The sequence below is a fragment of the Eumetopias jubatus genome, unplaced genomic scaffold (genome assembly GCF_037043125.1).
Source record: "Eumetopias jubatus isolate StellerSeaLion01/CBP00866 unplaced genomic scaffold, mEumJub1_p1.0 scaffold_16, whole genome shotgun sequence".
In the NCBI taxonomy this organism is placed as follows: domain Eukaryota; kingdom Metazoa; phylum Chordata; class Mammalia; order Carnivora; family Otariidae; genus Eumetopias; species Eumetopias jubatus.
Window position 1 is genome coordinate 63,818,902 of NW_028274822.1, and position 16,701 is coordinate 63,835,602.

Genomic DNA, 16,701 nt, shown 5'->3' on the forward strand with positions numbered 1-16,701 from the left:
TTCCAGAGAAGTGTCTCCATGAATGCTCTTCTGAGAAGAACAAATATTCTCCCCACTGTTTGCCCCAGGCACTCCTCAGATCACTGTTTCCATGCTCTCCGCTCCCAGGTTGTTTGCCTTTCTTCCCTCCAAGACCAGCACATTGACCTCTGGGGTCTATCCAAGCCAAGCCTACTGATTTTTGAAACTCCAGGCTTTAAGCCTCACTGGTTGCAAGAACTCATGAAATTCAGCCTGTCTCATTTTCTATGCCAGTGGCTATGGGGAAATGTTCTCCTGTGCTTTCCCATGTGTGCTCCTCTATCTCTCTCACCCTTCTCTGCTACCATGGCTCCCCCTTCCATCCATAGCAGCCACGATCTCTTTCTACACCAAACCATGTCTCTGCACTTCCTACCTTCTTCAATGTGGCCTCTTCTTTCCCTTTAGTTGTGGTGTTTGTTCTATCAGTCTTCAGGTTGATTTCTGGGGTATTTAGGATAATTTCATAGTTATCTAGTTATAATCATGGGTGAGCTTAGGGTCCTCCTACTCTGCCACTATCTTTCTGCCTCCAGTGTGCAACTTCATTTTTGGTTGAAGAGGATGATGATACTAATAGGTATTTATGAGGGCTTACTGTGTACTGGACACCATTCTAAGCATTCCACACATATTAACTCATTTAATTCTTACAACAACCCTGTAGGTAGTGATGTTATTCTCCCCATTACAATTGAGGAAACACCCAGATAGTTTAGGTAACTGTCAAGTGCCATACTCTGGTGAGCCGCCTTTTAACTGCCACACCTGCATCCCTTTCTTAAATAGCAAGGGTAACAATATGTACAAGAAACCAGACAAATCATCCCCCACCCCAACCCAAATTGCAACAAAAACTGGTATATATTATTTGCTTATTGGTTCAGTGTCTTTCTCAGAGCCCTGTAGGGGTCATAAGTTATACTATATTCAGATGTCCCTGTTGTTCCAACTTAGGTATTGCTTGTAGAAAACATTAAGTGACAGAAGAAACAAAACTCATTTCATTAACACTTCACAGTGACCCTCTGTTTACTGATCTTAATGATCCAAATATTTCAGGTGAGACTGTTTTTTGACTTAAAGAATGCAGATAATAATCTCCACTTGCTGTGGTCTGGCTGGCACCAATTCAAAACCCTCTGCTGCTTCTCTCCCATCTGCTTTTTTGTGTCTTGATTTCTTTATTCCAAGCAACACAATTTTAGAGTATTTTTCTTCCTTTCTGGGCTTGCAGTTTGCTGGGCAAAAGTGTCCACCTTGCAAATCCATAGTGCTTCTCTCCAACCAAAATTCTATTGAAACCTGCCTCTCGCTAAACAAAATTGGTCAGGGCCCCAGCCTCTGCCAAACCCCTCATCTCTTCCACTATGATCCCTTTTGGCATAGAACGTTGCATTAACACACCACTACTTATGCACCTACAGTCGTATTCTCCATTTTAGGTTAAAGAAATTATATTTTATTTCGGAACACCGTGTTTATAAATTTGTTTCTTTGTTTTTTTAATTTGGCAGAGCCATAGACTATTGTGGAATCTTAAATATTGATAAAAAAAAAAAAAACCTGCCCCGGTTTAATGCTCTTTCAATATAAAAGATAAAGTTAAATTTATGGTCATAGTAGGAGAATATAGAGCATGTTTGAAAAGTTTTGGCTATTCTTTTTGAAAGCCAATATGTTCAGTAAATATGAAAAGCAAAACACATTAACTATTCATGGGATATTTAGGAGAAAATGAAAACGAGCCTACTAGTGCTCTTTACCGCCTGACAAAACGTTATTAGTTCATTTTCTAGCTTCAGTGTACCAAATGTGAGATATTTTTCCAAATTAGTAATGAAACACATTCCTTGAAGCAACAATTTTCTTTGCAAATCCTCTTTGCATTTTCCACTTGTATTTGAAGATGCCTTTTAGATCATGGGGGATCAGGACTTAGTATGTACTAAACAATGGTTTCTATATAATGCTGCCAGGGAGCAAAATCTGATAACCATTAGTGCTCCCCAGAATGCTTGCAGTCAGTTGGAACAATTGCTAAAATGATGGCCAAAGCATTTTAGAAAATAACACCAAGAATTATTACCCCAAAATAAAGAGAGAATCCATTTATACTCAAACTAGCAGGTTTTATTATTTTTCTTCTTCCTGCTGACTCTAGCCTTATCTACACAAATCAAGCATTTGATTCCCTGGCTTCAGTATGAGCACGGCATTATTGATTGGCCAGACAACCCCTAAGGGAGGTCACACTCAGCCTGAATAATCCAGCTAGATTGGCTAAGTCTTGGTTTATGAGTGATCTTTATATTTCAGTCATTCTTCTATTTTTTTCACCTCTGGGATTAGTTCTTTGCTCCTCCATCTTGAGCTTCAGAAACTAACATCTTAGGAGGCTCCATCTCTATGGTGTTGCCTAGGAGTCAGAAATGAGAGGGTGAGTGATGGAGAAGTGAAGGAAGTCTTTCATAGCTGTGGAATTTGTACCCAGAAACAAGCTTTGCTGACTCATTTGCACTGAAGGGTCAGTTTAGGGTATAAAGCAGAGAATTGGGGACCAATTATAACTATATAAGGACTATAGGGAAAACCCAATTTGTTTTGGTTGGGTCTATGAAAACATGAACTATCAGAGCTAATGGCATCATGGGTCAAACAAATGTGGCCAGAACTACTGTTATGTGGCTCACTTGACAGATGCTTCTTGCAAAAAAAAAAAAAAAAAAGGGGGGGAGCAAGGGCAACCTAAAATGAGATTTTTATATTGATTATTACCTTTGACCAGAAAGTGTAAACATATAATTTTTTATATTTTCAAAGAGCTCTAAAAGAAAAGAGAAAGCTCTATTATTTATTAAATTCCTGTTATTTGCCAACTGGTACTATGCCACATGCTATACATGACACATACCACTTTAATCCTCTTACCAATAATATGAGGTAGTTGTATTCTACCCAATTTGCTTCTGTGGAATTGAGGCAGAGAGGACAACCTACTGGTCTGAAGTTCCATAAGCTTTAAGTTGCAGAGTTGGGATTTATTTATTTATTTTACTTAAATTCAATTAGTCACCATACAGTACATCATTAGTTTTTGATCTAGTGTTCCATGATTCATTGTTTGCATTTAACACCCAGTGCTCATTACAACACGTGCCCTCCTTAATACCCATCACCAGGCTAACCCATTCCCCCATCCACCTCCCCTCTGAAACCCTGTTTGTTTCCCTGAGTCCATAGATTCTCATGGTTCACCTCCCCCTACGATTTCCCCCTCTTCTGTTTTCCCTTCCTTCCCCTAATGTCCTCCATGCTATTCCTTATGTTCCACATATGAGTGAAACCATATGATAATTGTCTTTCTCTGATTGTCTTATTTCACTTAGCAGAATCTCCTCCAGTTCCATCCATGTCGATGCACATGGTGAGTATTCATCCTTTCTGATGGCTGAGTAATATTCCATTGTCTATATGAACCACATCTTCTTTATCCATCCATCTGTTGAAGGGCATCTCAGCTCCTTCCAGTTTGGCTATTGTGGACATTGCTGCTATGAACATTGGGGTGCATGTGCCCCTTCTTTTCACTATGTCTGTATCTTTGGGGTAAATACCCAGTAGTGCAATTGCTGGGTCATAGAGTAGCTCTATTTTTAACTTTTTGAGGAACCTCCATACTGTTTTCCAAAGTGCCTGTACCAACTTGCATTCCCACCAACAGTGTAAGAGATTCCCCTTTCTCCACATCCTTACCAACATTTGTTGTTTCCTGCCTCATTAATTTTTGCCATTCTAACTGGTGTAAGGTGGTATCTCAATGTGGTTTTGATTTGAATTTCCCTGATGGCTAATGATGTTGAACGTTTTTTTCATGTGTCTGTTAGCCATTCATATGTCTTCTTTGGAGAAGTGTCTGTTCATGTCTTCTGCCAATTTCTTGACTGGATTCTTTGGTTTTTGGGTGTTGAGTTTGAGAAGTTCTCTATAGATCTTGGATACCAGCCCTTTGTTTGTAGTGTCATTTGCAGATATCTTCTCCCATTCTGTGGGTTGCCACTTTGTTTTGTTGACTGTTTCCTTTGCTGTGCAGAAGCTTTTTAACTTGATGAAGACCCAAAAGTTCATGTTTGCTTTTGTTTCCCTTGCCTTTGGAGACGTATGTTGAAAGAAGTTTCTGTGGCTGATGTCAAAGAGGTTACCCTGTGTTCTTCTCTAGGATTTTGATGGATTCCTGTCTCACATTTAGGTTTTTCATCCATTTTGAGTTTATCTTTGCATATGGTGTAAGAGAATGGTCCAGTTTCATTCTTCTGCATGTGGCTGTCCAATTTTCCCAGCACCATTTATTGAAAAAACTGTCTTTTTTCCATTGGATCTTCTTTCCTGCTTTGTCAAAGAGTGGTTGACCATAGAGTTGAGGGCCCATTTCTGATCTCTCTATTCTGGTGCATTGATCTATGTGTTTTTCTGCCAGTACCATGCTGTCTTGAGGATCACAGCTTTGTAATAGAGCTAGAAGTCAGCCACTGTGATGACGCCAGCTTTGCTTTTCTTTTTCAACATTCCCCTGGTGATTCAGTGTCTCTTCTGATTCCATACAAATTTTAAGATTGTTTGTTCCAGCTCTGTGAAAATTTTCAGTGGTATTTTGATAGCGATTGCATTGAATGTGCAGATTGCTCTGGGTGGCATAGACATTTTTACAATGTCTGTTATTCCAATCCATGAGCATGGAATGTTTTTCCATTTCTTTGTGTCTTCCTCAATTTCTTTCATAAGTGTTCTGTAGGTTTTAGAGTAAAAATCCTTTGTCTCTTTGGTTAGGTTTATTCCTAGGTATCTATGGTTTTTGGTGCAATTGGAAATGGGATCGATTTCTTAATTTCTCTTTCTACAGGGGCGCCTGGGTGGCTCAGTCATTAAGCGTCTGCCTTCAGCTCAGGTCCTGGTCCCAGGATGATGGTCCCAGGGTCCTGGGATCGAGTCCTGCATCGGGCTCCCTGCACCGCAGGAAGCTTGCTTCTCCCTCTCCCACTCCCCCTGCTTGTGTTCCCTCTCTCACTATCTCTCTCTGTCAAATAAATAAAATCTTAAAAAAAAATTCTCTTTCTACAGTCACATTGTTATTGTATAGAAATGCAACCGATTTCTGTGCATTAATTTTGTGTCCTGCCACATTGCTGAATTGCTGTATGAGTTCTAGCAATTTGGGGGTGGAGTGTTTTGGGTTTTCCACATAAAGTATCATGTCATCTGAAAAGAGTGAGAGTTTGACATCTTCTTTGTCAATTTGAATATCTTTTATTTCTTTTTGTTGTGTGATTGCTGAGGCTAGGACTTCAAGTACTATGTTGAACAATAGTGGCGAGAGTGGGCATCCTTGTCCTGTTTCTGACCTTAGGGGAAACACTCTCAGTTTTTCCCTATTGAGAATGATATTCGCTGTGGGCTTTTCATAGATGGTATTGAGGTATTTTCCCTCTATCCCTGCACTATGGAGAGTTTTAATCAAGAAAGGATGCTGTATTTTGTCAAACGCTTTCTCTGCACTGATTGAGAGGATCATATTGTTCTTCTCTTTTCTTTTTTCTTTTTTAAAGACTTTATTTATTTATTTGACCGAGAGAGACAGTGAGAGAGGGAACACAGAGGGGAGAGTAGGAGAGGGAGAAGCAGGCCTCCCGCTGAGCAGGGAGCCTGATGCGGGGCTTGATCCCAGGACACTGGGATCAGGACCTGAGCCAAAGGCAGACATTTAGCGACTGAGCCACCCAGGCACCCCTTGTCTTTTCTTTTATTAATATGCTCTATCACGTTGATTGATTTGGGAATGTTGAACACCACCTTGCATATAGGGTTATAAGGAATACAGGAATAAATCCCACCTGGTCATGGTGAATAATCCTTTTCTTAAATTTTAGTTTATTATGTTATGTTAATCACCATACATTACATCATTAGTTTTTGATGTAGTGTTCCATGATTCATTGTTGGCATATAACATCCAGTGCTCCACTCAGTACATGCCCTCCTTAATAACTCACCAGGCTAACCCATCCCCCCACCCCAATTCACTCTAGAACTCTCTGTTTCTGAGTCCATAGTGTCTCATGGTTCGTATCCCCCTCCGATTTGCCCCCCCTTCAATTCTCCCTTTCTGCTATCTTCTTCTTCTTCTACTTCTTCTTTTTTTTTAACATATAATATATTATTTGTTTCAGAAGTACAGGTCTGAGATTCAACAGTCTTACACAATTCACAGTGCTGACCATAGCACATACCCTCCCCAATGTCTATCACCCAGCCACCCCTTCCCTCCCACCCCCCACCACTCGAGCAACCCTCAGTTTGTTTCCTGAGATTAAGAATTCCTCATATCAGTGAGGTCATATGCTACATATCTTTCTCTTATTGACTTATTTCACTCAGCATAACACCCTCCAGTTCCATCCACGTCGTTGCAAATGGCAAGATCTTATTCCTTTTGATGGCTGCATAATATTCCATTGTATATATATGCCACCTCTTCTTTATCCATTCATCTGTCAATGGACATCTTGGCTCCTTCCACAGTTTGGCTATTGTGGACATTGCTGCTATAAACATCAAGATGCATGTATCCCTTCGGATCCCTACATTTCTGACTTTGGGGTAAATACCCAGTAGTGCAATTGCTGGATCGTATGGTAACTCTATTTTCAACTTTTTGAGGAACCTCCATACTGTTTTCCAGAGTGGCTGCACCAGCTTGCATTCCCACCAACAGTGTAGGAGGGTTCTCCTTTCTCCACATCCCTGCCAACATCTGTTGCTTCCTGACTTAATTTTAGCCATTCCGACTAGTGTGTGGTGATATCTCATTGAGGTTTTGATTTGGATTTCCCTGATGCTGAGTGATGTTGAGCACTTTCTCATGTGTCTGTTGGCCATTTGGATGTCTTGTTTGGAGAAATGTCTGTTCATGTCTTCTGCCCATTTCTTGATTAGATCATTTGTTCTTTGGGTGTTAAGTTTGGTAAGTTCTTATAGATTCTGGATACTAGCCCTTTATCTCATATGTCATTTGCAAATATCTTCTCCTATTCTGTTGGTTGTCTTTTGGTTTTGTTGACTGTTTCTTTTGCTGTGCAAAAGTTTTTTATCTTGATGAAGTCCCAATAGTTCATTTTTGCCCTTGCTTCCCTTGCCTTTGGTGTTGTTTTGAGGAAGAAGTTGCTGTGGCTGAGGTCGAAGAGGTTGCTGCCTGTGTTCTCCTTTAGTATTTTGATGGACTCCTGTCTCACATTTAGGTCTTCCAACTATTTTTTTAAAGGTTTTATTTATTTATTTAATTGACACAGAGAGAGAGAGAGAGAGAGACACCGAGAGACGGAGCACAAGCAGGGGGAGGGTCAGAAGGAGAAGCAGGCTTCCTGCCAAGCATGGAGACCGATACAGGGTTCGATCCCAGGACCCTGAGATCATAACCAGAGCTGTAGGCAGTCGCTTAACCAACTGAGCCACCTAGGCGCCCAAAGGTCTTTCTACTATTTTGAGTCTATTTTTGTGTATGGTGTAAGGAAATGGTCCAGTTTCATTCTTCTGCATGTGGCTGCCCAATTTTCCAAACACCATTTCTTGGAGAGACTGTCTTTTTTCCATTGGGCATTCTCTCCTGCTTTGTCGAAGATTAGTTGACCATAGAGTTGAAGGTCCATTTCGGGGCTCTCTATTCTGTTGCATTGATCTATGTGTCTGTTGTTGTGCCAGTAACATACTGTCTTCATGACGACAGCTTTGTAATAGAGGTTGAAGTCCGGAATTGTGATGCCGCCAGCTTCGCTTTTTTTTCCAAAATTCCTGTGGCTATTCAGGGTCTTTTCTGGTTCCATACAAATTTGAGGATTATTTGTTCTATTTCTTTGAAAAAAGTGGATGGTATTTTGATAGGGATTGCACTGAATATGTAGATTGCTCTAGGTAGCATTGACATCTTCACAATGTTGGTTCTTCCAATCCATGAGCATGGAACGTTTTTCCATTTCTTTGTGTCTTCCTCAATTTCTTTCATGAGTATTTTATAGTTTTCTGAGTACAGATCCTTTGCCTCTTTGGTTAGATTTATTCCTAAGTATCTTATGGTCTTGGGTGCAATTGTAATTGGGATTGACTCCTTAATCTCTCTTCCGTCTGTCTTGTTGTTGGTGTATAGGAATGCCACTGATTTCTGTGCATTGATTTTATATCGTGCCACTTGACTGAATTCATGTATGAGTTCTAGCAGTTTTGGGGTGAAGTCTTTTGGGTTTTCCACATAAAGTATCATATCATCTGCAAAGAGTGAGAGTTTGACTTCCTCTTTGCCGATTTGGATGCCTTTGATTTCTTTTTGTTGTCTGATTGCTGTGGCTAGGACTTCTAATACTATGTTGAATAGCAGTGGTGATAGTGGACATCCCTGCCGTGTTCCTGACTTCAGGGGGAAAGCTCTCAGGTTTCCCCATTAAGAATTATATTCGCTGTGGGTTTTTCATAGATGGCTTTTATGTTACTGTGGTATGTACCCTCTATACCTATACTCTGAAGAGTTTTGATCAAGAAAGGATGCTGTACTTTGTCAAATGCATTTTCTGCATCTATTGAGAGGATCATATGATTCTTGTTCTTTCTTTTATTAATGTATTGTATCACATTGATTGATTTGTGGATGTTGAACCAAACTTGCGGCCCAGGGAAAAATCCCACTTCATCATGGTGAATAATCCTTTTAATTGAATATTTGATCCTGTTGGCTAGTATTTTGGTGAGAATTTTTGCATCCATGTTCATCAAGGATATTGGTCTGTAATTCTCCTTTTTGATGGCGTCTTTGTCTGGTTTGGGGATCAAGGTAATGGTGGTCTCATAAAATGAGTTTGGAAGTTTTCCTTCCATTTCTATTTTTTGGAACAGTTTCAGAAGAATAGGTATTAATTCTCTTTGAAAGTTTGGTAGAATTCCCCTCGGAAGCCATCTGGCCCTGGGTTTTTGTTTGTTGGGAGACTTTTGATGACTGCTTCAATTTCCTTAGTGGTTATAGGTCTGTTCAGGTTTTCTGTTTCTTCCTGGTTCAGTTTTGGTAGTTGATACATCTCTAGGAATGCATCTATTTCTTCCAGGTTATCTAATTTGCTGGCATAGAGTTGCTCATAGTATGTTCTTATAATTGTTTCTATGTCTTTGGTGTTGGTTGTGATCTCTCCTCTTTCATTCATGATTTTGTTGATTTGGGTCTTTTCTCTATTCTTTTTGATAAGTCTGGCCTGGGGTTTATCAATCTTATTAATTCTTTCAAAGAAACACCTTCTAGTTTCGTTGATCTTTTCTATTGTTCTTTTGGTTCCTATTTCATTGATTTCTGCTCTGATTATTATTTCTCTTCTCCTGCTGGGTTTAGGCATTATTTGCTGTTCTTTCTCCAGTTCTTTTAGGTGTAGGGTTACGTTGTGTATTTGAGATGTTTCTTGTTTCTTGAGAAAGGCTTGTATTGCTATATACTATCCTCTTAGGACTGCCTTTGTTGCATCTCAAAGATTTTGAACAATTGTGTTTTCATTTTCATTTGTATCCATGAATTATTTTAAATTCTTCTTTAATTTCCTGGTTGACCCATTCATTCTTTAGTAGGATGCTCTTTAGCCTCCCTGTATTTGAGTTCTTTCTGACTTTCCTCTTGTGATTGAGTTCTAGTTTCAAAGCATTGTGGTTTGAAAATATGCAGGAAATGATCCCAATCTTTTGGTACTGGTTGAGACCTGATTTGTGAACTAGGATGTGATCTATTCTGGAGAATGTTCCATGGGCACTAGAGAAGAATGTGTATTCCGTTGCTTTGGGATGGAATGTTCTAAATGTGTGTGTGTAGTCCATTTGGTCCAGTGTGTTATTAAAATCTTTGTTCCTTGTTGATCTTTAGCTTAGATGATCTGTCCATTTCAGTGAGGGGGTTGTTAAAGTCCCCCACTATTATTGTATTTTTGTTGATGTGGTTCTTTGCTTTTGTTATTATTTGCCTTATAGAATTGGCTGCTCCCATGTTCGGGGCATAGATATTTACAATTGTTAGATCTTCTTGTTGGAAAGACCCTTAAGTAGGATATAGTGCCCTTCTTCATCTCTTATTACAGTCTTTGTTTTAAAATCTAATTTGTTTGATATAAGGATTGCCACCCCAGCTTTCTTTTGGTGTCCGTTAGCATGGTAAATGGTTTTCCACCCCCTCACTTTCAATCTGTGGGTGTCTTTGGATTTAAATGAGTCTCTTGTAGACAGCATATTGGTGGTTCTTGTTTTTTAATCCACTCTGGTAGTCTGTGTCTTTTGATTGGAGCATTTAGCCCATTTACATTCAGGGTAACTATTGAAAGATATGAATTTAGTGCCATTGTATTGCCTGTAAGGTGACTGTTACTCTATATTCTCTCTGTTCCTTTCTGGTTTTTGTTACTTTTAGGCTATCTTTTTGCTTAGAAGACCCCTTTCAATATTTCTTGTAGGGCTGGTTTTGTGTTTGCAAATTCCTTTAGTTTTTGTTTGTCCTGGAAGCTTTTTATCTCTCCTTCTATTTTCAATGACAGCCTAGCTGAATACAGTATTCTTGGCTGCATATTTTTCTCGTTTAGTGCTCTGAAGATATCCTGTCAGTCCTTTCTGGCCTGCCAGGTCTCTGTGGATAGGTCTGTTGCCAATCTCATGTTTCTACCACTATAGGTTACATATCTCTTCTCCTGTGCTGCTTTCAAGATTTTCTCTTTGTCTCCGAGACTCGTAAGTTTTACTATTAGATGTCGGGGTGTTGACCTATTTTATTGATTTTGAGAGGGGTTCTCTGTGCCTCCTGGATTTTGGTGCCTGTTTCCTTCCCCACATTAGGGAAGTTCTCTGCTATAATTTGCTCCAATATGCCTTCTGCCCCTCTCTCTCTTTCTTCTTCTTGTGGGATCCCAATTATTCTAAATTTGTTTCATCTTATGGTATCGCTTATCTCTCGAATTCTGGCCTCATGATCCAGTAGTTGTTTATCTCTCTTTTTCTCAGCTTCTTTATTTTCCATCATTTGCTCTTCTATATCGCTGATTCTCTCTTCTGCCTCATTTAACAGTTAGAGCCTCAATTTTTTATTACAGCTCATTAATAGCCTTTTTGATTTAGACTTGGTTAGAATTAGTTCTTTTATTTCTCCAGAAAGAGTTTCTCTGATATCTTCTATGCCTTTTTCAAGACCAGCTAGTATCTTTAAAATTGTCATTCTGAACTCTAGTTCTGACATCTTACTAATGTAAGCATTGATTCAGTCCCTGGCAGTTGGTACTGCTTTTTGTTCTTTTTTTTTTGAGGTGATTTTTCCGTCTTGTCATTTTGTCCAGAGGACAATAGATGAATGAGAGAACAAAACACTAACAAGGTAACAACGACCCCAAGAAATGTACACTAAACAATCAGAAGAGACCTGAAACCAGGAGAAAAGAAAGGGAACAAAAGAAAAGAGAAAAAAAAAAAAGAAACAGAAGAAGATAAAAAAAAAAGAAAACAAAACCAGAATATGATCAAATATGATCAGGCTGGTGCATAGATCAGTACCACACACTAGATTTGGGGCATATTTTGGTCTGTTAGAAGAAAGTGCCTCCCAAAATTTTAAAGAAAGAAAAGCTTACATTTGTACAAAAATAGGGTAAATACGATGAAGGAATGGAATATGACTGTAAAGATGAAAATTATAAAAGATTTTATAAAATGAATTGGTAAGATAAGAAGTTGGTTGAAAAAAAAAAGAAGAGGAATTAAAAAAAGGGGGGGAGAGAATGTGATCAGGCAAGAGACTAGAACAAAGCCATACACTAGAGATTTAGGGTATATTTTGGTCTGTTTGAAGAAACTGTATCCCAAAAATTTAAAGGGAGAACAACTTATATATATATACCAAAAATAAGGTTAACTACTATGAAGGGATAGAATAGAACTCTAAAAATGAAAAATAAAAAAGACTTTTTTAAAATGGGATTGATAAGATGTTGGTTGAAAAAGTGAAAAAGAGGAGGGCAGAGCAAGATGTTGGAGGAGTAGGAGACCTGGATTTCTTCTGGTCTCAGGAATTCAGCTGAATAGGGATCAAACCATTCTGAACACCTACAAACTCAACAGGAGATCGAAGTAAAAAATAGCAACAACTATCTGAACAGAGAAGCGACCACTTACTGGAAGGTAGGACGTGCAGAGAAGTGAATCCGAGGCGATATTCGGGAGGATAGACGGCAGGGGAGGGGGCCTCCCTCGGCCGCTTCTGACAAGTGATAGAGCCGTGGAGCACAAAATCGGAACTTTTAGAACTCGGATCCGCTGAGGGACGTCGGTCCAGTGGCTAAGCTGGGGGTGGAAACCTCGCGGGACTGAGTGGTCTCGGGACCCTCGGGGTCACAGAAAGACCTGGGGTGCCTGAGTGTGGCAGAGCTCCCAGGTATCAGAGCGGGAAAGCCAGCTGTAGAGATGGAGCCGAGGCAGGAGCTCATAGCTCGGGGTTGCCATAAACTGTGATCGGTGACAGTCGGGCCACTGCTCCTCCAGCAGGGAACCAACAAGGCGCAGAGCTGGGGAGACTCCCCTTCCTCCCCCGGGGAGGAGCAGCGCGGGAGCACACCACAGGGATCTGCTGGGTTTGGAGACTCCCCACAGGGTCAGGTGCCAGAGATAGAAACGCTCGGTCACAGGCTGGGTGAGCACGGAGTGTGGCCGGAGACCGGGGAGATGGGAGTGACTGACTTCTTTTCTCTGGGGGCGCAATGAGGAGCAGGGCCCCGAGTTCTTGGCTCCTCCGGGTTGGAGATTGGGAGGCCACCATTTTCACTGTCATCCTCCATACCTGCACGGAAAGCTTGCTGGGAACAAAAGCTCCCGAGATCAAACCTGGAGCAGATTGCTTAGCCCAGACCCGGAAGGGCGGGGCAATTCCGCCTCCAGCAAAGACATTTGGGAACCATGGCAACAGGCCCCTCCCCCAGAAGATCAGCAAGAGCAGCGAGCCAAGACCAAGGTTACCGATCAATGAGAACAGCAGAACTCCGGCGCTAGGGGAATATTGCACACAGAATTCATGGCTTTTTCACCATGATTCATTAGTCTTTCAAAGTTAATTTTTTAACGGTTTTTTAAAATATTTTTTCCCTTTTTCAACCAACATCTTATCAATCCCTATTAAAAAAAATTTTTATTTTTCATTTTTAGAGTCATATTCTATCCCTTCATAGTAGTTACCCTTATTTTTGCATATATATATATATGTTGTTCTCTCTTTAAAATTTGAGATACAGTTTCTTCTAACATATCAAAATATACCCTAAATCTCTAGTGTATGTCTTTGTTCTAGTCTCCTGCCTGATCACATTCTCTCCATCTCCTTTTTTTCTTTCTTTCTTTCTTTTTTTTATCCTCTTCTTTATTTTTTCAAGCACCTTACCAATTCCTCTTTTAAAATTTTTAATAATTTTCATCTATACAGTCATATTGCATCCCTTTATTGTATCAACCATTATTTTGTACATATATAAGTCTTTCTTTCTTTAAAATTTTAGGAGGCACTTTCTTCTAACAGACCAAAATACACGCAAAATCTAGTGTGTGGCACTGATCTATGCACTAGCCTGATCATATTTGATCATATTCGTTTTATTTGTTTTGTTCTGTTTTTGTTTGTTTTTATCTTATTCTTTTTCTTTTTTTCTCTTTCTTTTTTCTCTTTCCCTTTCTTTTCCCCTGGTTTCAGGTCTTTTCTGATTTGATTAGAGTATATTTTCTGGGGACCTTGTTAGCCTGTTAGCATTTTCTTCTCTCATTCATCTATTCTCCCCAGACAAAATGAGAAGACAAAAAAAAAAAAATCACCTCAACAAAAAGAACAAGAGTAGGACTGTCTTCCAGGGATCTACTCAATACGGACATTAGTACAATGTCAGACTGAGAGTTCAGAATCATGATTTTAAAGATACTAGCTGGGCTTTAAAAAAGCATGGAAGTTATTAGAGAAACGCTTCCTGGAGAAATAAAAGAACTAAAATCTAACCAAGTCGAAATCAAAAAGGCTATTAATGAGGTGCAATAAAAAACGAGGGCACTAACTGCTAGGATAAATGAGGCAGAAGAGAGAATTAGCGATATAGAAGAGCAAATGATGGAAAATAAAGAGGCTGAGAAAAAGAGAGATAAAGAACTACTGGATCATGAGGCCAGAATTCGAGAGATAAGCGATACCATAAGATGAAACAAATTTAGAATAATTGGGATCCCACAAGAAGAAGAAAGAGAGGGAGGGGCAGAAGGCATATTGGAGCAAATCATAGAAGAGAACTTCCCTAATGTGGGGAAGGAAACAGGCATCAAAATCCAGGAGGCACAGAGAACCCCTCTCAAAATCAATAAAAATAGGTCAACACCCCGACATCTAATAGTAAAACTTACGCGTCTCAGAGACAAAGAGAAAATCTTGAAAGCAGCTCGAGAAAAGAGATATGTAACCTATAATGGTAGAAACATAAGATTGGCAACAGACCTATCCACAGAGACCTGGCAGGCCAGAAAGGACTGGCAGGATATCTTCAGAGCACTAAATGAGAAAAATATGCAGCCAAGATTACTATATCCAGCTAGGCTGTCATTGAAAATAGAAGGAGAGATAAAAAGCTTCCAGAACAAACAAAAACTAAAGGAATTTGCAAACATGAAACCAGCCCTCCAAGAAATATTGAAAGGGGTCCTCTAAGCAAAGAGAGAGCCTAAAAGCAGCATAGATCGGAAAGGAACAGAGACAATATAGAGTAACAGTCATCTTACAGGCAATACAATGGCACTAAATTCATATCTTTCAATAGTTTCCGTGAATGTAAATGTGCTAAATGCTCCAATCAAAAGACACAGGCTATCAGAGTGGATGAAAAACAAGACCCATCGATATGCTGTCTGCAAGAGATTCATTTTAGACCCAAACACACCCCCACATTGAAAGTGCATGGGTGGAAAACCATTTACCATGCTAATAGACACCAAAAGAAAGCTGGGGTGGCAACCCTTATATCAGACAAATTAGATTTTAAAACAAAGACTGTAATAAGAGATTAAGAAGGACATTATATCCTATTTAAAGGTTCTATCCAACAAGAAGATCTAACAATTGTAAATATCTATGCCCTGAACATAGGAGCAGCCAATTATATAAGGCAATTAATAACAAAAGCAAAGAAACACATTGACAACAATACAATAATAGTGGGGGACTTTAACACCCCCCTGACTGAAATGGACAGATCATCCAAGCAAAAGATCAACAAGGAAATAAAGACTTTAAATGACACACTGGACCAAATGGACTTCACAGACATATTCAGAACATTCCATCCCAAAGCATAGGAATACACATTCTTCTCTAGTGCCCATGGCACATTCTCCAGAATAGATCACATCCTAGGTCACAAATCAGGTCTCAACCGGTACCAAAAATTGGGATCATTTCCTGCATATCTTCAGACCACAATGATTTGAAACTAGACCTCAATCACAAGAGGATAGTCAGAAAGAACTCAAATACAGGGAGGCTAAAGGGCATCCTACTAAGGAATGAATGGGTCAACCAGGAAATTAAAGAAGAATTTAAAAAATCCATGGAAACCAATGAAAATGAAAACACAACTGTTCAAAATCTTTGGGATGCAGCAAAGGCAGTCCTGAGAGGAAAGTATATAGCAATACAAGCCTTTCTCTAGAAACAAGAAAGGTCTCAAATACACAACCTAACCCTACACCTAAAGGAGCTAGAAAAAAAAAACCAGCAAATAATGGCTAAACACAGCAGGAGAAGAGAAATAATAAAGATCAGAGCAGAAATCAATGAAATAGGAACCAAAAGAACAGTAGAAAAGATCAATGAAATTAGGAGCTGTTTCTTTGAAAGAATTAAGAAGATTGATAAACGCCTGTCCAGACTTATCAAAAAGAAAAGAGAAAAGACCCAAATCAACAAAATCATGAATGAAAGAGGAGAGATCACAACCAACACCATAGAAATAGAAACAATTATAAGAACATATTATGAGCAACTCTATGCCAGCAAATTAGATAACCTGGAAGAAATAGATGCATTCCTAGAGATGTATCAACTACCAAAATTGAACCAGGAAGAAATAGAAAACCTGAACAGACCTATAACCACTAAGGAAATTGAAGCAGTCATCAAAAATCTCCCAACAAACCAAAGCCCGGGGCCAGATGGCTTCCCAGGGGAATTCTACCAAACGTTTAAGGAAGATTTAATACCTATTATCCTGAAACTGTTCCAAAAAATAGAAATGGAAGGAAAACTTCCAAACTCATTTTATGAGACCACCATTACCTTGATCCCCAAATCAGAGAAAGATTCCATCAAAAAGGAGAATTACAGACCAATATCCTTGATGAACATGGATGCAAACATTCTCACCAAAATACTACCCAGTAGGATCCAACAGTACATTAAAGAGATTCCTCACCATGACCAAGTGGGATTTATCCCTGGGCTGCAAGTTTGGTTCAACATCCACAAATCAATCAACGTGATACAATACATTAATAAAAGAAAGAACAAGAACCCTATGATCCTCTCAATAGATGCAGAAAAAGCATTTGACAAAGTACAGC